This window comes from Grammomys surdaster, unplaced genomic scaffold (genome assembly GCF_004785775.1).
Source record: "Grammomys surdaster isolate TR1022 unplaced genomic scaffold, NIH_TR_1.0 188, whole genome shotgun sequence".
NCBI classification, from domain to species: Eukaryota; Metazoa; Chordata; class Mammalia; order Rodentia; family Muridae; genus Grammomys; species Grammomys surdaster.
The window spans coordinates 9,127,206-9,147,540 of record NW_021604633.1 but is presented as its reverse complement, the minus strand read 5'-3'; the positions used below and the strand labels follow the sequence as shown (position 1 = coordinate 9,147,540).

The 20,335-nt window shown below is 35.0% G+C and overlaps 1 protein-coding gene across 1 annotated transcript in view; it reads left to right on the top strand.

Moving 5' to 3' along the window:
- The window catches only part of Hdac9 (histone deacetylase 9), an 818,562-nt gene that overhangs the window by 513,346 nt on the left and 284,881 nt on the right, over nt 1-20,335 (top strand). The window lies entirely within an intron of this gene.

Genomic DNA, 20,335 nt, shown 5'->3' with positions numbered 1-20,335 from the left:
AAGTCAGATCAGTACTGCAGTAATATTACATGAGGTAATATTACTCATTCTTTCAGCATTAGGGAAGATGGCAGCTGAAGCATGGATCTCTACTATTCATAGACAGAATAGCAGTAGTCTTTAAGAATTTTTATATTCACTAGACCTGTACTTGCAAAAAGACATTAAAAGAGGATTCAAGCACAATGTATTTTTTCAATCTAGTGCCTTATTTATGTAAGGATGAACAGAAGAGTAACTTTTAAATTCTGTGACTTTATTTCTATCAGTCGGAGTATGAAGTTTTAAATATCTGTGTATGGACAGAAATGGGTATACAACTGAGGATTAAATGAGTACATGATTCAAGTCTGTAATTGTAACCAGCTAGAGTGAAGAGCTTGAGGTCAAAAAAGGACTTGGGGACTATTGATCACTTCATCATTAGCATCCCCACACCCATTTTAAAGAGGAAAGCACAAATGCAGCGGATGAAATAATGTAGACAAATGTCAGGAAAACTGAAAGGGCACCTTTGGTGGAAAGCTAAGACTACATTTAAATTTTAACCTGTTTATATTTATGTGGTTGTGTTTCCTAGCATAATAGCTTCCTGGAGTCTTGGAAACTGTATAGACTGTGCAGTGTTTTGTATCTCACTTTTAAAATGAATTTTACTTTTTAATAATGGCAAAACTAAACAAAAAAAACTGGATAAAGTATAGCTGCAAGGGCCTTAACTCTATTAACCCTTTGGTCCACCTGTATCTCACCTGTACCTATCACGTTTAGTCCTTACCACAACACTTTGAGGTGGGTGTTGCACAGAACACTGGAGCAAGGAGTGTGGTCAATGTCACGCATTTCTTAGCCGTGACAGTCCATCTTTAAATGTGAACACAGGCACTCTGGCACTGGAGTCATCAGCCCTGACTCCTGTGCTGTGTGTGCAGATCTCCTTTTATAGATCCCGATGCTTCCTCTCTTCAGCTGCTCCTAGTATTTACTCCCTCCAAATGGATTTGCCCTTTTCCACCAATATTAACTGATTTGAATAATTTCTTTAACTCATTATGATACACGACAAATGTAGAATTATTTTTCCTAATTCATGGTGAGAGCTTTGTGAGCAATTCTTACCTTCTTCTCCCAGCCAAAATGCAGGCCAATGAGTAAACAGGATACCAGCCCTTAGAGACATTCAAAGCACTGAGGTGCACTGATAATTACTTTGTCCGGAATTGGTCCATATAAAATGTGAAAGAGATAAATGGGATTATTAGACTCCAACTGGGCTGTCTAATTCAAAGTTGCATAAAAATCTTTCTGAGGGAAATTTAGACTCTTATGATATGCTGGTTCTGATCCCATACCTACATATCATGTTCTGAAACCACATGAGTAATGCATGCCTTTGGGGACAGTCTAAGTCCCAATCAACTTTGAGGATAGTAGGCTATTTCCTAATACATGATCTAATTGGTCATGACTTTAATCACAGATCATCTGATTCTTAATTGAAATCATAATTCTTGGAATTATCTCATGAATCTTCCTCATTGTCTTCTGCCATATGAATCTGCTCTAGGTTATTCTACTGCAATGTAAATCAGTGCTACCATTATACACTACTATTATAAATAATAGTTGTCCTTTTTACCTACTTATCTCTGATAATTTGAATAATTTATTAGCTGCTCTGAATAGCTTTATTCTATCATAACTTATCAGATTTGATTGGACAGAGTGGACATTTTATATCCATGAGCTCAGACACTGTCTGTCCTTTTGTCCCTAGCTTCTTTCCTTATACAAGATATTTCAGGTAAAACTAATGAGTTACTGGTGAATGCTCCAGGGATGGAAATGATTCGTGAAAGGAAAGAAGTCAAAAAGACCACACAGTGTCTGCGTTCCTTGGTCTAAAGTACTGGCACTTGTCAGTAGCTAAATACTTACTGATCTGCAGTAATATTCCATTATATAAATTGTATGCTATATAATTTATCAGTCAACAGGTATGGTATCCTGGATTGTTTCTACTAATAATCATACTATCAACATTCATATACAAGTCTTGTTTCTCTGCTGATATATACTCTTGTTTGTCTCCAGTAACTTCTGAGTCATTTAGCAACTTTACCTTTCAAAAGAGTAACAATCTCTTTTTTTCTATACCTAAGCCTTATGGCTTTCCTACTAGCAGTATCTGTGGTTCCCAAATTTTCCACACCTCTCCAACATATTGTGTCCCTGTTTCTTCCCCTACCCCCTCTGCTCTTGTGTGTGTGTGTGTGTGTGTGTGTGTGTGTGTGTGTGTATGCATGCATGTGCACGCACAATACACTTACATTGTACCTCATATCTGTCATCCTTGTTCTTTGAGGCAGGGTCTTTTACTGAATCTGAAACTCACCAAGTAGCCTAGGCAGACTGGCCAGAGAGCCCCAGAATGCCTGTCTTTGCCAGACTAGCACAGAGATGAAATATGTATGCAACTGTACACTGCTTTTTTCTGTGGGTTTTGGGGTTATAGTTTGGCTCCACGTTTGCCGTGGAAGCTCTTTATCATCTGAGCTCTCCTCCCAGCCCCGTTTTCCACATTTTTGTGTCTTATGGCAGCCATGATGATCGCTGAGAAGTACATTATTCTTGAATTTATTTCTACTTCACCCTGGATTAGTGATTGTGAACAATTTTTCATTTGCTGATTTTCCATTTGAGGAATTCTTCAGAAAATGGCTATTTACGTATTTGCCACTTTAAAATTGTCTTTTTGTTATTGAGCTTTGAGATTTAATAAATACATATGCTTATTAGACCCTTCAGAAACACATGTTAAAAACTACTGTATTCTGTGAACTCCTCTATAATTTCCTTGATAATTTACCTTCATTATCAAACACCTTTAATCTTAGTAAAACCCACCTTTGTTTCCTTTTGTCTTCTATGCTTTAAAGGTTGTCATTTAAGAAACCAACACATGACACAAAATCTCAAAGATACACTCTTATGTTCCCTGCTAAACATTTGCAACATGCAGTTGCTTGCTTATGAATCATTCTTAGTTCTACATATCATTGTTAAAGTTATTATTTTATGCATTTGCGTTTTTTGATACTTTAGCCAGATTATTGCTGTATATCGCAGACTGGGTCAGAATCCTCTTACCTCAGCTACATAGTGTTTGTGTTACACCCTGCCTGGGCTTGGAACTCCTAAAGCATCTCTTTCTAAGTGTTGGGCTTTCCTTTCTTATACATTGCTTCTCTTTCCCTCGTTTTTGATAGATTTGACTCTTGCTTTCCTGCCATCCCTGCTGATGACTCTCATTGCTTTGTGTCATTTGATGCCATTTATCTCTTCGCAAAGAAGCAGGAGGCAACTGCTACCATCTTGATGGTTATATTTGGTATGAATTGGGTGAAAAAACATAGGACTGTCTTTTTATAAGGAAGGCCTCATAGAGGTGCTATTTTTAAAACTGAATCAGTTAATTATCTTCATAGGTATGGTTCCTCATATCTACCTCTGTCTAATTTCCACTTAAGATTTCATGTTGTGTTGATTCTTATGTTTGTACTTTGAGTTTCCTGTTAAAAGAATTTTTAGAAAGATTTAGATATATATAGCTATTGAACATTTAACATGGGGGTGACTAGAATCCTACAGTGCCCCAAAGACAGACTAAGGAAAAGATTTCAAAGACATAGCAAAAGTTGTATCAGTATTGAAATCCTTCTCATTGGATCACATATTGAAATGAAAATGTTTAAATATACGGGATCATATAACAACCCTGAAATTAATTTTACTTGTTTTCTTTTTTCAATATAGCTAATGCAGAAGTTGACGTTATATATGGGGTTTTTATCTATGGCTCATACTATTTTTATTTATCTACATATATAAATTTTATAATAAGTATATTTATACAAATAAAAGAGTCATACAATGAATTTGTTTCTAGAGTGAGCCATCCCATTTCAGCTTCTGTTTTTGGTGCTAAATATAGCTTATCTCATAATTTTGGGAATGTGAACGGACTGTGGGACCTGAATGAAGAGATGCAGTGCCAGCACCTTCCCATCATAGTTAGACTGAAGCAAGCACAGCGTGGATATCTTGGATATATGAATGGTTTAAAAGTTGAAAGAGTTTTCTCCTTTACCTTAAAGACAACTCAAAGTCTCTTAGTTCCATTTTCATTATTCTTTGTAAGGACTGTTCATTGATTGTGTCTTTCTCATCTCAGGATGGTAAATTTGATGAGAATATGTGTATTCTCCTGAACAGCAGAAGTACCCACCATTTGGACACCATATAGATTGTCCTTTAATTGTCTCTAATGATTCTCTCTTCCAAATAGTTGTTGTTCTTTGTCTTTCTATGTTCAAACTGTCATATCTTTTAACTCCTGGCTATTCATGCCTCAGTCGCTGCCCTAATTAACATCAATATAATTTCATGGTAGTGTCATGATAATAGTTGCCTTTGCATTTGTTACACCAATTGAATTAATGATATAAAATACTATTTCATGTTCTCTACAGCAAAATCTTGTTTCGTGTAAATGATATCAGAGAACACCAGTTTGAATTCAGCCACACACTCTGACCTGGTACATTTCCCAATCTAAAATCTAAAATGACCTAATATCCTAATGGATATTTGGCTACATATCCAGCCTACATAACACATTTGCAGTAGGGACACGGATCTAGTCAGCAGGGTTTCTTCAAGATTTTATTCCTGTCTTGTAAGCTCTGACTTCCTTTCCTACATCTCGTTTTCACTTCTTATGGTATCTCATTTGAATTCTATCCTACTTGGAATGACTTCCATCAACTCTTCCAATAGTTCTTCATACATATTTTTCTGTTATTGTATCTTCATGCTACTTGATGCGAGAGGAATATACTTAGTTACTTGTGGTTCCTACACCTGTGAACTGCACCATTAATTCCATTTGTGCAATTGTTGTTTTCATTCTACATAATAATTGCTACAAGCATTTTTTTAATGTTGCTTTACCTGCTTGCTTTTATTTACTGTATGAGACAGAACATTCTGTCTTAGACTGTTTATTGAACTATGTGTCATTGGTAATGTTTCCTTTAAACCAGTTCTATTAAATAGAGCTGCTATTTCATTTTCATGACTAGTAAGTGATAGACTTTATGGATTTCTTGTTTAATATCATCCATGAATAATTAATTAATTTTACGCATTTTATGTTTGACTATGTATCATTATAATATTTTGTATACATTTTTAGATGTAGCACTATATGTCAGAATATTTAAGGCCTCTTAATGAACCTTTTTCATTTCTCTGTAGGCTACTTAGAATTTCTGAAAATTAAAATTTAGAAAAAGGTCAGAATGATTCATATTAATATTTTTCAGAATATATAAACCTCATCTTTATGTACATCTCAGAAAACTTATTCAGCACATTTTATAATGTATGAGTAAATCTTTGAACTGTGGCATTTTGCACGTGGAAAGTTTTCATGGTTATAACCTCTGGGTGATTAAAATGCTGAATGAATAAATAGAATACAAGAGTTCACACTCCATCCCCATTACCAACTAGGAACTACACGTGAAGACATTTATTTAGTTATCCCAGCACCATGCTACTTACTCATTCAATGTGATCAGTTGCTATAATTTGTACAGAAATTATAGACTGGATCTATATGAGCAAGTCAGAAAGCAAATTCATGAGAACTGTTATTGTCTGCTGGATCACAGAAGGTTCTCTTCTAGATGTGCAGTGCTCTCTGCCTTTCTTTGCTCCTATCGCAAAACAAGTGAAGTTACGATTTAATGTTTTGTTGGGATTGAGAAATTTCAGAGTTTTTTTTTTAAATTATAATTTTGGAGACAGAGTCTGAAGTATAGCAGGCTGACCTTGAAACCCCTGTATAGCTATATATGCCATTGACCAAAATAGAAATACTGACCTCAGGCCATGGGTAATTTTATCAACAGTATCTGCTGCCTCAACGCTCAGCAGAGCAGCATTTTTAAAATTAATAAGCTCCCTAAGTAAAGTTAAGACATCCAGAGAGGTGTTAGAATTATGCCAAATACACTGCATGTGTCTTTAAACTTTTTCCTTATTATAATGACTACCACTGTAAATTTTAGAACTAACATCAACCCAATGGTATTTGACATAACATTTGAGATGGCTCTTTGCTCTTAAACTCTGAATCTCCTTCCAATAATTTGAATAGGATAAAGAGCATCAATCTGTCATTCCAAATGCCTATCTAAATCCTCTTGTATATTCAACACATTAGTAACTTTTTTTTGCTAAATGGTTAACAAAAATAGCTGTCTTCTTGTGTCAAAGCAATTGCAGAAGCAGGGGTGATAGCAATTTATGTAATTAAAGCTGTTATTCCAGCAATAATCAAGCCCACTAACCTCTTGCTTCTGCTTAAAGCCGGACTCACTTCTTCTAGTACTTGAAGGTATTTTTGGAATACCAATGCTCTGTGATACTCAGGGCAATAAAACAAAAGTTGGTTTATAGAACTCCAGAACTGACATGCCTGATTAAAACACAGTAACAACCCCAAACTGACAAATGGTTGGTAACTTGAACATTTACAAGAGACTAGGATGGCTGTGAGTTAGTCCAATGACGGGATTATTGTAGGTCCACTTCCCAGGGGCCCACCCAATGCAGCCGAAAAGGAGTGCGTGGTGCTGGGAGTGGGTGCAGCCTACATGGCCTAAGACAGGGCTCTCAGCCTCCTTTCACCCACATCAGAGTCCCTTGACGTTGCCCATCGTCGACAGCCTAAAGTCTTCGACCATCGATGTGACTCGTCTCACATCAGTGTTTTGGGGTTGTGAACTTGTCTAAGACCCCCCATAATTAGACATCCAAATTCAAAACTCACATAGTTGGGATTGAACATAAGACGCCTTCTCTAACTAAACAGAGAAGGGGGAGATGCCAGAAGCCAGGACCCTCGCCCTTACCCTTACCCCCTACCTTTCCCCACCTGCACAATGTCCTCTGAAGCTTGGCAACTGCAAGATCCTGCTTAGCAACTGCAGATAGACTCAAAGCAGAGTACCATGTCTTCTTAAGAATAGCAGGGAGACCATAACTCAAGCAGTGTACCATATCTTCTGAAGAACTGCAGGTAGATCATAAGTCAAGGCAGTGTACCATATAGACCATGACATGTTTCAAGGCACAGGCCAAGAAGATCTTGTACTTTTCCACCACCTGGACCCTCTTACCCCCTCCCCTTGTAAAACATGCTATAAAAAAAAGCATTTCATGTTCAAAAAAAAAAAGAAATTAAAAAAAATTTTTGAAAAAAAAAACATTAAAAGTCAAAAAAAAAAACAACAAAAAAAAACAGTAACATAATTAGAAAGTGTACAATCAATGCAACTTACGTTAAATATTGTAGAAGAAACAAAAGTAATCTTAACTTGACAATTAAAAGAACCTTAACACATGTGATAACACCTGTTTGAAATCCAGATCCCGCCCAACTTTATCTCTCGCTAACATAACATCATAGAGAACTGCAGCTAACTTCCAAATATGTCTCTGAAAATCTCCAGAACCGGACTTCCAAATGAAGACTGTTATTTTCAATATTGTATTGATTTCTAGACCAGAACATGATTGAGTCCGAATAACTGGTCACATTTTAGAAAACTGCAGGAGTCAACTTCTCTTTTTGATTCTCTGTTCCATAAGTTCTAAAAACTTGAGGCATGGCAGCTTGTCTCATCAGGGATATAGGTAAGGAATTCTGGGTTGGGAACATATGTCCAATACAGCTTCTCAGTCACCATTGTCAGGGCACTCAGCAAGCACACAGGTCAGCATCATTCTTTGTCCTGGCATTAGCTTGTCTCACCTGTCACTCTGGCAGTCACCATGCTTCTTCAGCATCCTGCTGAAAAAACACAAACATGCCCTCTTACCCATATTAAATACCTGATTGGGATCCTACATTATGCCAGTAAGTGGATCCTTCCCTTTCATCTATACATAAGTATGCCTAGTTGTAAAGTGCCATAGACACTCAGCAGAAAGTTCCTTGGCATCCAATATTTTTTTAAAAATTTAAACTATAAAGTACATGATTTAAATAAATTTGTGGTATACCAGGATATATTGCCCCCTTTTTTATTTTATTTTTTATTTTCTGTTCCATGGGCCCCTTCCACAATCTCTTGTCCTTGACAATTATAAGGAATCCCAGTAATATGGGTAATATTAAATAGCTGCCAAAAAGTCTCAAATGTTTTACTGCGATAGCCAGATCCATTATCTGATTTTTGTTTGTTTGTTTTTCTTTTAAAATACTTTAACATTGGTTTCTGAAATATATTTTGTAAAGTTTGGTTTTTATTGTTTTGTATGATTTTCTGATAAACCTATTAAATGTAACCAATTTGAATGTGTTACATTTTAATTTCCTTTCCCATATACTAACCCCAACATCTCTGTCGATGCTGCCCTGTGTACACACTCTACCTTCATGTGTGGCTGTATGGAAACTGCTGAAGGTTTCTCCCTAGAATATAGTTCTGGAATTCAGAACTCTCAGTTTCTCGTCTTGGCTACTGTTCCATGATAATTTCAATTGTTTTTTAATGAAGTATGGCTTTTGATCACTAAACTTCCTAATTTTTATTGAGTTTATACTTTTCAAAATATAAGTCAAAAAACCCACTATTTTGTATTTTAGCAAATACATAATAATCTAGATGTGCAATATTTGTATCATTCCAAAGAACTTCCTCCTCGAACTTCCCATTCTCACTGCCTGTCTATATCCAGCCAATTATTGATTATTTTTCTGTCATCATTCATTGCTTTTAAGTTTTATAAATTAATTGTAGTTTAAAAAGAAAACACTTTTGTTCTAGATCTTTTTCACTCAGACAGACATCTTTCTGAAATCTACTGATGTGTCTTTTTAATTCCTGAGTACTGACCCATTGCTTGGATATACCTCAAATATTTATGCATTGATGTAGTGGTCAAAACTAGAGTGATGTGTGTGTGTGTGTGTGTGTGTGTGTGTGTGTTTGTACGTTTGTGAATGAAACTTCATGGATATTAGGCAGGCTTCTTTGTAGACACTTGGAATTTTCCTTCACTGATAATGTTTTGTAAAATGAATTATTGAGTTGGATACTAAATGTGTGTTTTGCTTTAAATAGCAAAAGTTTTATAACACAAATGTTTTAAATAAGACTGCCAAACTCTTTGTAATTACCTATTATTTTGCATTTGATCAACAACAAATATTTATATCTTTGTATACCTTTATCAATACTGGCCATTGCCGTATTGACTAATACATAGAGTATTTTTGCTGTGTGTGTTGAATTGATGTTAGTGTGTTCTTGTGTCTTAGCCTCAATCTCCCTGACAGCTCATGTTGTTGAACATTTTTTCATTTATTTATTGGCTATTCATGTACCTGTGAATTAAGTCAGTCACACTGAAGACTTTTTATTTATATACCATTTCATTATAGATTCAGGTAATAATACATATATTTGATGGAATCTCCTAGTTCAATGGTTCACCAAGATTTTCATCTACCCCATAGCATGTCTTGTATTCATCAAAGCAGAATGTCTCAGTTTTGATGTGTCCATTCTTCCCAGCTTTCTTCTAGAAATTATTTGTTTCTGTTTTCTTCTACTTTATTTTTTACATTTAGGGCTTTGTATATGGTGTGAACATAAATTGAAGTTTATCATTACATCTGTTTAATTAAAACTTTTCAGGGCCATTTTCTTCAAATATTATTCTTGCTTCTTTAAATTATTTTGGTGCTTTTATCTCTATGATTCTTGCAAAAGCCATCAGGAGAAGTCACAATGGAGAATCCATCTCCTACCTGTTAAGGTATGCCCCTTTATAATATAATATTTTCTGAAGCATTTTGAAAATAAAACCAACCTCACCCCTTGATTTTCTTGGTATTGGTGAGTTTAGCAGAAGACCAAGCTTATTTCAGTATAGCTTTTTACGTCCCACTTTAGCTATATTAGAATTTATCCTAAATTGGAGAAGGACAAATTGCTATTAACTGCTAGGATGCCCTACCTGCATTGTTGCATCCTGGATTTCTTATATATTTTGTGAGCCTTGAACTCAGCTGTTGAAAGGATGTGTAGAATGATGTTAAGAGAGTATTCCATAAGGTCCTTAGGATGTGATTGACAAAGCTCATATGCCATTGCATGTGAATGCTTTGGGGTTTTATTCATTTAAAATAACTAGCAACAAAGCCAGCCCATGTGTGATTCATTTCCAGAAGTCTACAGCAAGAACCCTGAGCAGCCTTAAACATAGTTCAGCCATTGAGCATCCTGTAAGGCAGGGGCAGGTAGCTCAGCGCAGTAATTAATTTTTGGGAGGAAGAAGCCTAGGCCATTGCCATCTGTTATCTCAGATTCTCTACACATCTTCCTTTCCAGTTGACTTGACCTTTAGTTATCTTGACCCTTTCCTGGACAAATAAATATCTTGGACTCAGTGATCATTGTAACAAAATCTTCTCTAAGACAGATTCGCTTCTTGCTTTGTTACTACTACCATTCACATTAGGTAATCTTCCTTAGCCTACTACCACTGAGGTGGTGGGTTTTAGGTATTGTCATAGTACCTTCTGATTAATTTAAGTATTTAACTTTCATCTTGCTTGGATCCATCTGGTCTCTCAATTGAGCATATTTCTGCTAAACAATTTGATTTTGTCATCTTGTGTAGAAGAAACTTAATAAAATGTCTGTTGTGTGTGCAAAAAAAAAGGAAAGAAAGTAAAAAAGAAAAGAAAAGAAATTCATTGAATACAGTGTGAGCAAATATCTCAACTTTATTTTATTCTACTGATTTATATTTATACTAACTATAGACCCAAGATTTCTGTTGCTGTATAGTAGGTTTTAAAGTCATGTTGTGCATTGTGTGCCATTTAATATTTTCAGTTGTCTTGTTTCCTGCAATTTTTTATCATTTGCTTAAATGTTTCCTTCTTTTAATGACAATTTTCTTTATTCTTCTCACTTATCATTTATGGGAATTTGCACATCTTACAACTTTAGAAAATCTAAGATCTTATTTGTCCTAGTCTTTTGTTTCTCCTGCTTTTCTCATATTTTCTACCAGGACTATAATTCTACATAAGCTGAACTTCTCCATTCTACTTAGAGGCATCAAAGTCTGTACATTTTCTTTGTTCTATTTTCTCTGATTATTACTATTTAGGTATCTTCAATCATTATCTTCCTCCTTTATAACTAGTAAATAAATATTTGCTAATCACATACAGTGCATTTTCCATCCAAGACATTGTATTTTTTTTAATAATCCAAAAGATGCCTTTGATTCTTTTATGTATTTTCTGATTATTCCATATTGGCAGAGCCTTCTTTAAATTATTTTCACGAATACTGTCTGCTATTTCCAAGTCTGCTTCTACTGCTTAATTTTTCTCTTGAATGGTTTATCTTTCTCATTTCCTTTTAGACCTAGTTAACTTTATTTCGGCAGTACATAGCTTAAGTTTGTCATTCTTTTTGAAGGTTTGTGTCAGAATTTTCTTGGACAAGCACATAGCTGCCTTTCACTTCAGTATAGTTTCACATTACTCTTGCATGTGAGATTTCTGGACCTCACTCAATAAAGTGAGTATTCACAGCGTTGAATGACACAGGAGTAATCCTTTAGCACACTGCCTAGGGACAATGACTGAGGGAAAGAAGGGTACAATTCATCAAGAATAACATTAAAATGAATATAGCTATTTTTTGAGGGAACGCTACCTTGGTTCCATTTCAGATATGTCTTCACCCTAAGAATCCTGTCACTTGTTGATTCTCACAAAATCAATTTCTTGGGAAGATTTGACCATTTTCTGCTAGGCTTTGAATTTACCAGATTTTTTATTCAAATGTTCATTTCATATATAGATATAAAAGAACAAGCATTAAGCTTTGCTTACATGTACACAAACCAACACAGTCTGAATGAGAATGGCTACACGTATGCATTCTCAATGATATTTACACTGTAGTTTCATGTAATAATATCACCAAAATTAAAAATATTTTGGATCTCAGTTTAATTATTACCCTATAACTTTTTACTTCTATAAGATCAGGTTTAAGATTCCACATGTGAAAACTAGAGTAGAGCATCGTACTAGAGAATAAAGCACTGAGACTATGGGACAGAATAGAGATCTACAAATAAATCTACACGGCTGATTTTCAACGGAAGTGTCAGGAATGCTTTGGGGAATGGTTTCCAGTAAATGTTATTAGGAAAACTGAATTACCACATGCAGAAGAATGAAATAAGATGCCTCTGTTCTCAGGAATACTTTACATAAAACATTACCAAAAATAGATTAGTTAAATATGATACCTGAAAAAGGAAAACTCATCAGGGAAACATGCCATGGTATTATTCTATAAGTAGCAACTACTTGGCAAAGATTTTAAAAACAAAACAGAGAGGTAGATCATGTCCAACTAGAAAGCTTCTTCATTCCCAAGGAAACAACAAAGAGAGGACACAGTCTACAGAATAGGAGAAAACATTTGTCAGCTGTGTTATCTGATAAAGATGATTCAAAATGTGTAAGAAATAAAGCATCTCAATAGCAAGACTATAATGAGTTCAATTTTTAAAAATAAACAAAGCACTCTCTAAAGGAGACAGCTAAATGATACTTTGTATGGGCAACAATATGCAACATCACAGAAAGCCAGTGAGCACTGTAATGAGATACTATCTCACTTGTTCTAAAGTGCCACCTACAAAAGTGACAAAGATACATACTCTAGAGGATGTGAATGAAAGGACCCATGTCACACTTTGAGTTGACATGTACACCTTACAATCATTTGGAAAGCAGGATGGAGCCACCAGAAAATCCTGAAAGAAGCAATCACACCACTGAGTATCAAGAGCCATTAATTAAGTGAGTAGGAGATGTCTGCACAATGCTTAAGTTCATGGTGAACTTATTTAAAATATGTGAGGTAAAGGATCTGCATTACTGACCATCGAGAGATGAATGAATAAACTAAAAATGGTGCCTATATAACTGGATTGTATTTCTCTATTAAAAAGATGAGAAATCCTGCCATTTGGGGACAAGGTAGTGATTATTATGTGAGGTAAACCAGGCACAGATGCACAAATTATATACACTGTCACTAATACAGAATCTAGACATTTACTACACACACTGTGAGATTCTATAAGTGGGGAAGTCATAATCTACAATGGTAATACATTCTATAAATCTTTAAAGTAAAATTCCCTTTCAATCTTGGAATTTCTGACCCTTCTTAGAAAATTTCCTTACCTTTAATTTCTCTCACAATGCTCACTCACTGGCTTCTTCATCCAGATTGACAACTGGGAATTCATAATGTTTTTTTTTTTACAGTTAGAATTACTGAACATGAAAACTCTGGCTTATAAAATTGAGTGCCATCTATCAACCTCGGTGTATTGTTGTAGAAACACCAAAGTGCATGTATGTTTTAACTGATGTGGTCTTGTATAATTCTATGACTACAATGAATTTGGAGCAAATTTTTCTATTCTGTGAGAAAATCTGAGAGGCAAGAAGGTAGAGATTCTTAGAAAGTTTGAAAGCTGGGTGACTCTGTTTTTAATCTGTCAATCTGTAGTGGGGTAAAAGAAGCAAAAGATGCAAAAACAGTAGGAAATTAGCTGCTATTAGTATTTTATCTGTGATTCGGAAGTATGGAATATTCTATTTTATTTGGTGTATTAGAATATTTTGTAATATTCAGAATACTGACTTATAGCGTTGGTAAACCTTAAGGGAAGGCTTCTTTTCCATATCTGTTAATTACTAAAGACTCTTGGATGGCTATTAAGTAACTTAGGAAGCTTTTAGACTCAGGCATTAAAGCAAGGGTCAGGGAACTTATATGAATAAATGATTTTTAATTCTTGGATGGTGTGCTGATACTGTATATTTTTTAGTGGTTACACTTTTCCCTGCACTAAAATAAAAGGTTTACTGTTACAGTTTGTGTGTGGCCGGGCAGTGGCATGGGGAAAAGCTGTTTCCTGCTATTTAATTTAATTAGCCAAATCACATGCCAGCCTTTGGGCATGTCACTGTGGACCTCTGAGGCTCTTTGTCTGTCAAAGAGATGGACAATATCTTGACTTTGTTGGTAGCTGGGGATGCTTCAGATAAAAACCACTGAAACTCTCACTGTTTGTTTAACCAAATCTTTGCAGTTTTACCATTTGGCTTTGGTTTGTTTTGGAAGGGAAAATGACATTTTGGCCTTTGGAAGGAAATACAGAGCATCTTGAAGAAGAGCCAATGCTCTCAGTGGTTTAATAAATTTGAGAACATCTGCACTTCCTAGTCTGAAAATCTTGGAGAGCATGTCACTCCTCTGTTGGTAGACACTTTAGACAGCCATTGTACTGCTGTGTTTCCTGACTTAGCTAGCACAGTGCTTTAAATCAAGACTTCTTTTGTGTTTTTTATTCTATATTTTAGTAATTATTTTTTGGGTTGTTGAATCTAAATCTTTCAGTGAATTCTTTGAGGAATGAGAAAATGTTTCACTTTTTGGTTTTGTGTTGTTCTCCTAAGACAATGTTTTATTTGGTTTCATGTGAATTACAGCAGTCAGCTCCTCTAGTCAGATCACAAATGGTCCCCAGTATTTAAATTTTCTTTCCAGAAACAAAGATTTTAAATTATTTTTATTGTCTTGTAACTCTTGTGTTCAAACTTTACATATATCACTAAAAATAAAAAGACTATAAATTTGTAAGTGTGCAAAAAGAAATAGAATATTTAGAGATGTATGCCTTACCATAGAAACTCTGTACAGATTGACTTAGTCAGAAAAACAGCCACTGCCATAGGGCAGTGACTTGTCCAGAAGTATCACCATCACCACAATTATCAACAACACAAACACAACCATGAATATCATCACCATTAACAAGATTATTATCATTATCATCACCAATAGTACCACCATTACCACCATCATTACCAACAATATCAGCACAATCACAGACAACATTATCATCAACACCACCACCAGCGCCATCGTCGTCAACAACAACAATGCCACCACCATCACAAACATCATCATCAACAATAATACCACCACCACCAAAGCATCATTATCAACAACACTACAACCACCACCACCATCATCAACAGCAACATGACCAGCAGCACACCACAACAGCAACAGCACCACCACACATTGATCTGAAGAGTATTCATTTAAGAAAATTCCTTTTGTTGAAAGTATTTTAGGAATGATTGTTTTTAACTTAAATACTGGCAAAAACATCTATTCTCTAAAATATATACTTATTGGAGAATGAAGCCGTTTATAATGTGTACGTTTTAATGTTAATCTTTAGTTAAAAATAACATGACTGAATAACTAAAAAATAGCATGACTAAAACTTGAACTGAAATTCATGATCAGATAAGAGTTGATAAATAGCAGTCATCCTTGGAATTTTTTAAAGAAAAAGATACTAACTTGAAAGTCTGAGAATAAAGATTTTTAAATGATACAACTTTATTTTACTAAAAATAATACACACTTTGTGGAATCTTAATATATTTTACAAAAAACCTAGTAACTATGAGGAACATTGTAAAATTTATAAATGTGCAGCTGTGACAAAAGTCTTTGTAAATTGATGGGTTTGTAAATTAGAATAGCTTACCCAAAACACAGATCCACATTTTAAATAACATCATAAACGTTTATTTCATATACAATTATGAACATATAACTGCTTATATGAACTTTCCAGTTTCCCTCATCTACTTCTTTTACTGGAGATGTAGTAAACCAATTTAACTCAGTCTTGCATAATACATGCACAACTGTTAATACTGAACAACTGTCCAGTATTTAACCTTGTTTCAAAACCTGCTAAAGAATGTCACAAAATAAGTAAGATGGCCATATGACCACTAGAGTCATGGTCTATCAAAGAAAAAGGCTGGAAAAAACTATCACGAAAATACAGTGTCATTTGTAACACCACATTGGGAAAACCAACCTGAAAACAAAACTCTATAACTAGTGACAAAGGTCTTATGGTCTCTAAAGTTGTTGTGCTGAAGCCACAACCCAAATAGAGTGTGTGCATTCTCTCCTGTTCTCATACTAAACCAGAATTTAGGAGATTTGGCATCTCCTGGGTTTCCCTGAAGGCTTGAAGTAAAAAGAACATTTGGTTTCCTATTCTATAGCTTCATGTCTCCTATTGACTAGAGGGTGACTAAGAGATAGATATGATCAATATAATAGCTTGCTGTGTGTTTTGCGATGATTGCTGTGTGTGTGTGAGTGTGTGTGTGTGTGTGTACAAATATAGATGCAAATACACATAGACATATTTGCCAGAAAATAGCCTCAGTCCTCTCCCTTTTATGCTCTCATATTTGTAGAATGGGTCTCTCATTGCTATTTTAGCAAGATTTAATGGACATTGGGACTGAGGGATTGCACAGGTCTGAAACCATGCAAGCAAGCTCCTTCTTTATTGAGCTATCAGCCCAGCTCTTGAAATGCCTATTTCTTACAAGAAACTTTGTAAAAGTTTAACTCATTTAAAGATAAGCTTATGGCAAGCAGGAAACCATTATTTAATAGCTTTATTTAAAACTTGCCTGCTATTTTCATCTTATTTATACCAACATAAAAGTCAGAACATCTATATCATAATGATCAAAAGATTATTTTTTGAGCAATAGTATAGGCATCTATTTTTAAATCATAACCACCACCTTACATATCTTGCTTAGGTTTCAAATGGAAAACTCTGACAGTTTAAAGAAATACCTTTGAGCTCTTATGTAAAGTCAAGGTCCAAAATTTAAATATAGGTTTATTAGTCTTCACTGACTTGTGAATCTTGCTTCCTACCTTAAATTCCATTTGGCTTAAATAAATGACACAAACAAAAATAAATCAAATGTGTGTGTGTGTGTGTGCGTGCGAGCTTGCTTCTGTGTTTCTGCATATCTAATCTTCTGTATTATCTCTTTCCAATTTCCCTTTTCCTTACTTTATTATTGAAAGCTGCCAACCAAAGCTATATCCTAAAGCTAAGCTTCTAAAAGTTTAACCATTTCTCATTTTAAAAACTTGCAATTTGAATGAAAATTGTTTCTTTTATAAACTACTCCTCACTTCAGTTTAGTGTGACTTTCTTTACCGTGTGTGTCTCTCTTCCTTAACGCTTTACCATTTTGTTGTTATCGTCAAATAAAATACGATTGAATCTCCCTTTGAAAATTACTGATGGAGCAAAAACTGTCCTCCACCCTCTTTGTGGCTTACCACAACCCTCAGGTTTACTGGAGTACATGAAAGGAAAAAGTACTGGCAAAAATCTCCCAAACCTGCTGGACTGTTTCTGGTAAACTGTGAAAGCTATCTGTAGGATGCCCTGTACCTTCAGCCCTGTGTCAGCTCTCCTCCCGGGATCTGACTCCTCATCTGGCCTGGCCTGAGACATGGGGATGTGAGAGTCAGAGAGTTTGGTCTTGTTCACCACCACATAATAGAATTTTAGTTGGTAGTTCCTAGATTTCTTCATTTGAGATTTGTTACTTTGAAAATGTTATATTTTAGTTACTCAACCTGATATCTAGAGACAGTAGTTATCCATAGCTAAGAGGCAATTATCAGGCAGATAAACCAGTGTTGAATAGCTAGCTATCTTACTTTTAGAAACATATCTCTCAGTATTTGTCTCTCTCTGTGTCTTTCCTGTCTGTTTCTCTCTAGGTGTGTGTATGTCTCACTCTCTGTCTCTGTCTCTGTCTCTCTGTCTGTCTCTCTGTCTCTGCCTGTCTCCATTCCCCCTCTCTCTCTGCCTTTCTATCTCTGTCTCTCCAATCCTATCCACATATGATTTCCTTCAAACTTCCAAATGGTTAAGATGAAAAGTCTTTGTTGAATGTTTTTTAAAAATGTCAAGTGAATGCTAATTTACTATTTTTGAACTAGAATTGGCAAATAGATTCTCTCCTGAAGGCAGGGAGATGGGAGAAGCATGTTCTCTTCTGACAGACTTTCTGGTATTCTCGGCAATGGGGAAAAAAACAGCTAAATTAGTCATAAAATATATGTAAAAATAGTCAGCATGTGCCAGCATTTAAATTTTTACAAAGAGCACGGCCAAAAATAGAACAGAATGAAGAAATTTATTAATGGCAGACACGTTCAATATTTGAAGAAAACAAACCACAGTAAAAGGAAGTGTGTGTCGAGAGCTAATAGGCAAGCACAGTGCCAAATAATTAATGGATCACAATTTTCATTATCCTTTATTTACAAGGAAAAAGAAAGGAGAGTTCTAGGTGATCAGTTTCAGAGACTTCTGCCATTGCATAGATTCACCGTGATGGCAGAAGTCGCAGATTCATGGCTGTTGGATATGAATTCATGACCATCAACTTCAGACCTTTCAAACAAGTATCTCTTACTGTCCCCAATGACTGTGTGTGCTAGCTCTTGTAGAAATACCTTCCCAATAGTGGCCCTGCCCTTTTCTTGTGTTAATTACATTCCTTGGCATCTTTAATCACTCACTTTGACTCTGGTTCACAGGCCATACATCTTGTGGCCTTAAAATGCCTGAAAAGTATCACTTAGGGAATTCCCAATTCCTGAGTGCTTGTTTTCCTACTCAGTGCAGACTTTGCTGTGTGTTAAGAATTGTATCTGAATATATAATCATCACTTTCATCTCTTAGACTATAAAATAAGTACAATGTTAAGCACATAACTCATTGTAAATTTTGTACATTTTGTGTATTGGTACCTACCTGGGCTTTTAAATATTTGAAACTTTACCAAAATTTCTTTCTTCTATCCACAGTAATGCTGGAACAGTTATTAAAATAATGTTTGAGAATCTTTGTATTTTATGTTCACAGTCCCATAAAATCGTTCCACTAACTTCATACAAATCATTTTTAATTGCTGATCTTGCATCTTCAATGGGCAGGGCATTATTTTGAATACTGAGTATTGTTATACTTGACTATAATGGCTTAAAATCTAACAGTGGGTAGTCACATGAGTAGTTACTATCTAGACAACTAAAAGAATGTATAATAAAAGATAATACTTTTACAACTCTTAAAAAAGTTAAAATTCCAAAAGTCTCATGATTTCATGTAAATATTAACAGTTAATAAGTTATATACTTTCCAGTGTCTTTGCAAGTTTTAAGTGAGATATCCTAATGCAATTTCTATATCCACATTTTCTAAGCAACTGTTCAGTAGATTCAGCCTTGATAAACCTATGCACCTCACTGGCCAGTCTGGTTTCCTTTACATATACTTCCTTGTAAAGTTATAAATTAACTTGAATAAGTCAAATTATGATCAGTGACATTGTAGACCTTCCATAGGTGGACAAATCTATCTTGGGTTAAGTTACATTTGTGCTATTCAAAATGACAAAATGACAACATGTTTTATATTTTTTATATTCTACTATAATCTTTTCACTTTTATAAATATAATAAATACTTCAATTACTTTTGTAGCACAGTCATCATTTAGGAAACTTTGATAGTCATTATGAAATAATTTTTTGATATATACAGAATATATCAATAGAGTGGTGACCTTAAACCCCTGAAATTTAATTAATCACCTGGCTAGCCTAATTCAAAATGAAGCATAAGAAAAAGAGGGCAAAAGACACCCTGCATGTCTTCAGGGCTTCACAACTAGTTGAAAGCAAAGTTTTATCTTTTCTTGTGAGAGAAAGCCTGTTCCTGCTCTATTTTGAAGTGAGGTCTCTTATAATGAAGACAACCTCAGATTTTACCTAATACAATATGCATGTTATCCTGCATAAATCCTTCCTGGATAGCTATCTTGTTTCATTGTGTTTCATAATGTGATATGAACAGAAATGAGCTGGCTATCAGATTTCATTTTATAAACAACCTAAACCTTGAAAACTGAACAGCAGCTTGGAGATTTAAACAATTGAAAAATGTGACAATATCATGTCAACTTATATAGACATGTGTACATATTTATGAGTGTGTTCTATTGAGGCTAATTTTTCTAATAATCAGTTTGATATTACTCCATTACTAATTCTTTTAGTTATCAGAAAGAGGAATAAGAATAGGATTGCAAAGCAACATCATAGTCTTTGACAGAAGAAAAAGATGCCGGTTCAACGGTATTAGCTGTGAGTCTGTCTCTCCTCATCTCTTTGAGAAATAACATAGAGAGGGTCTCTGTTAA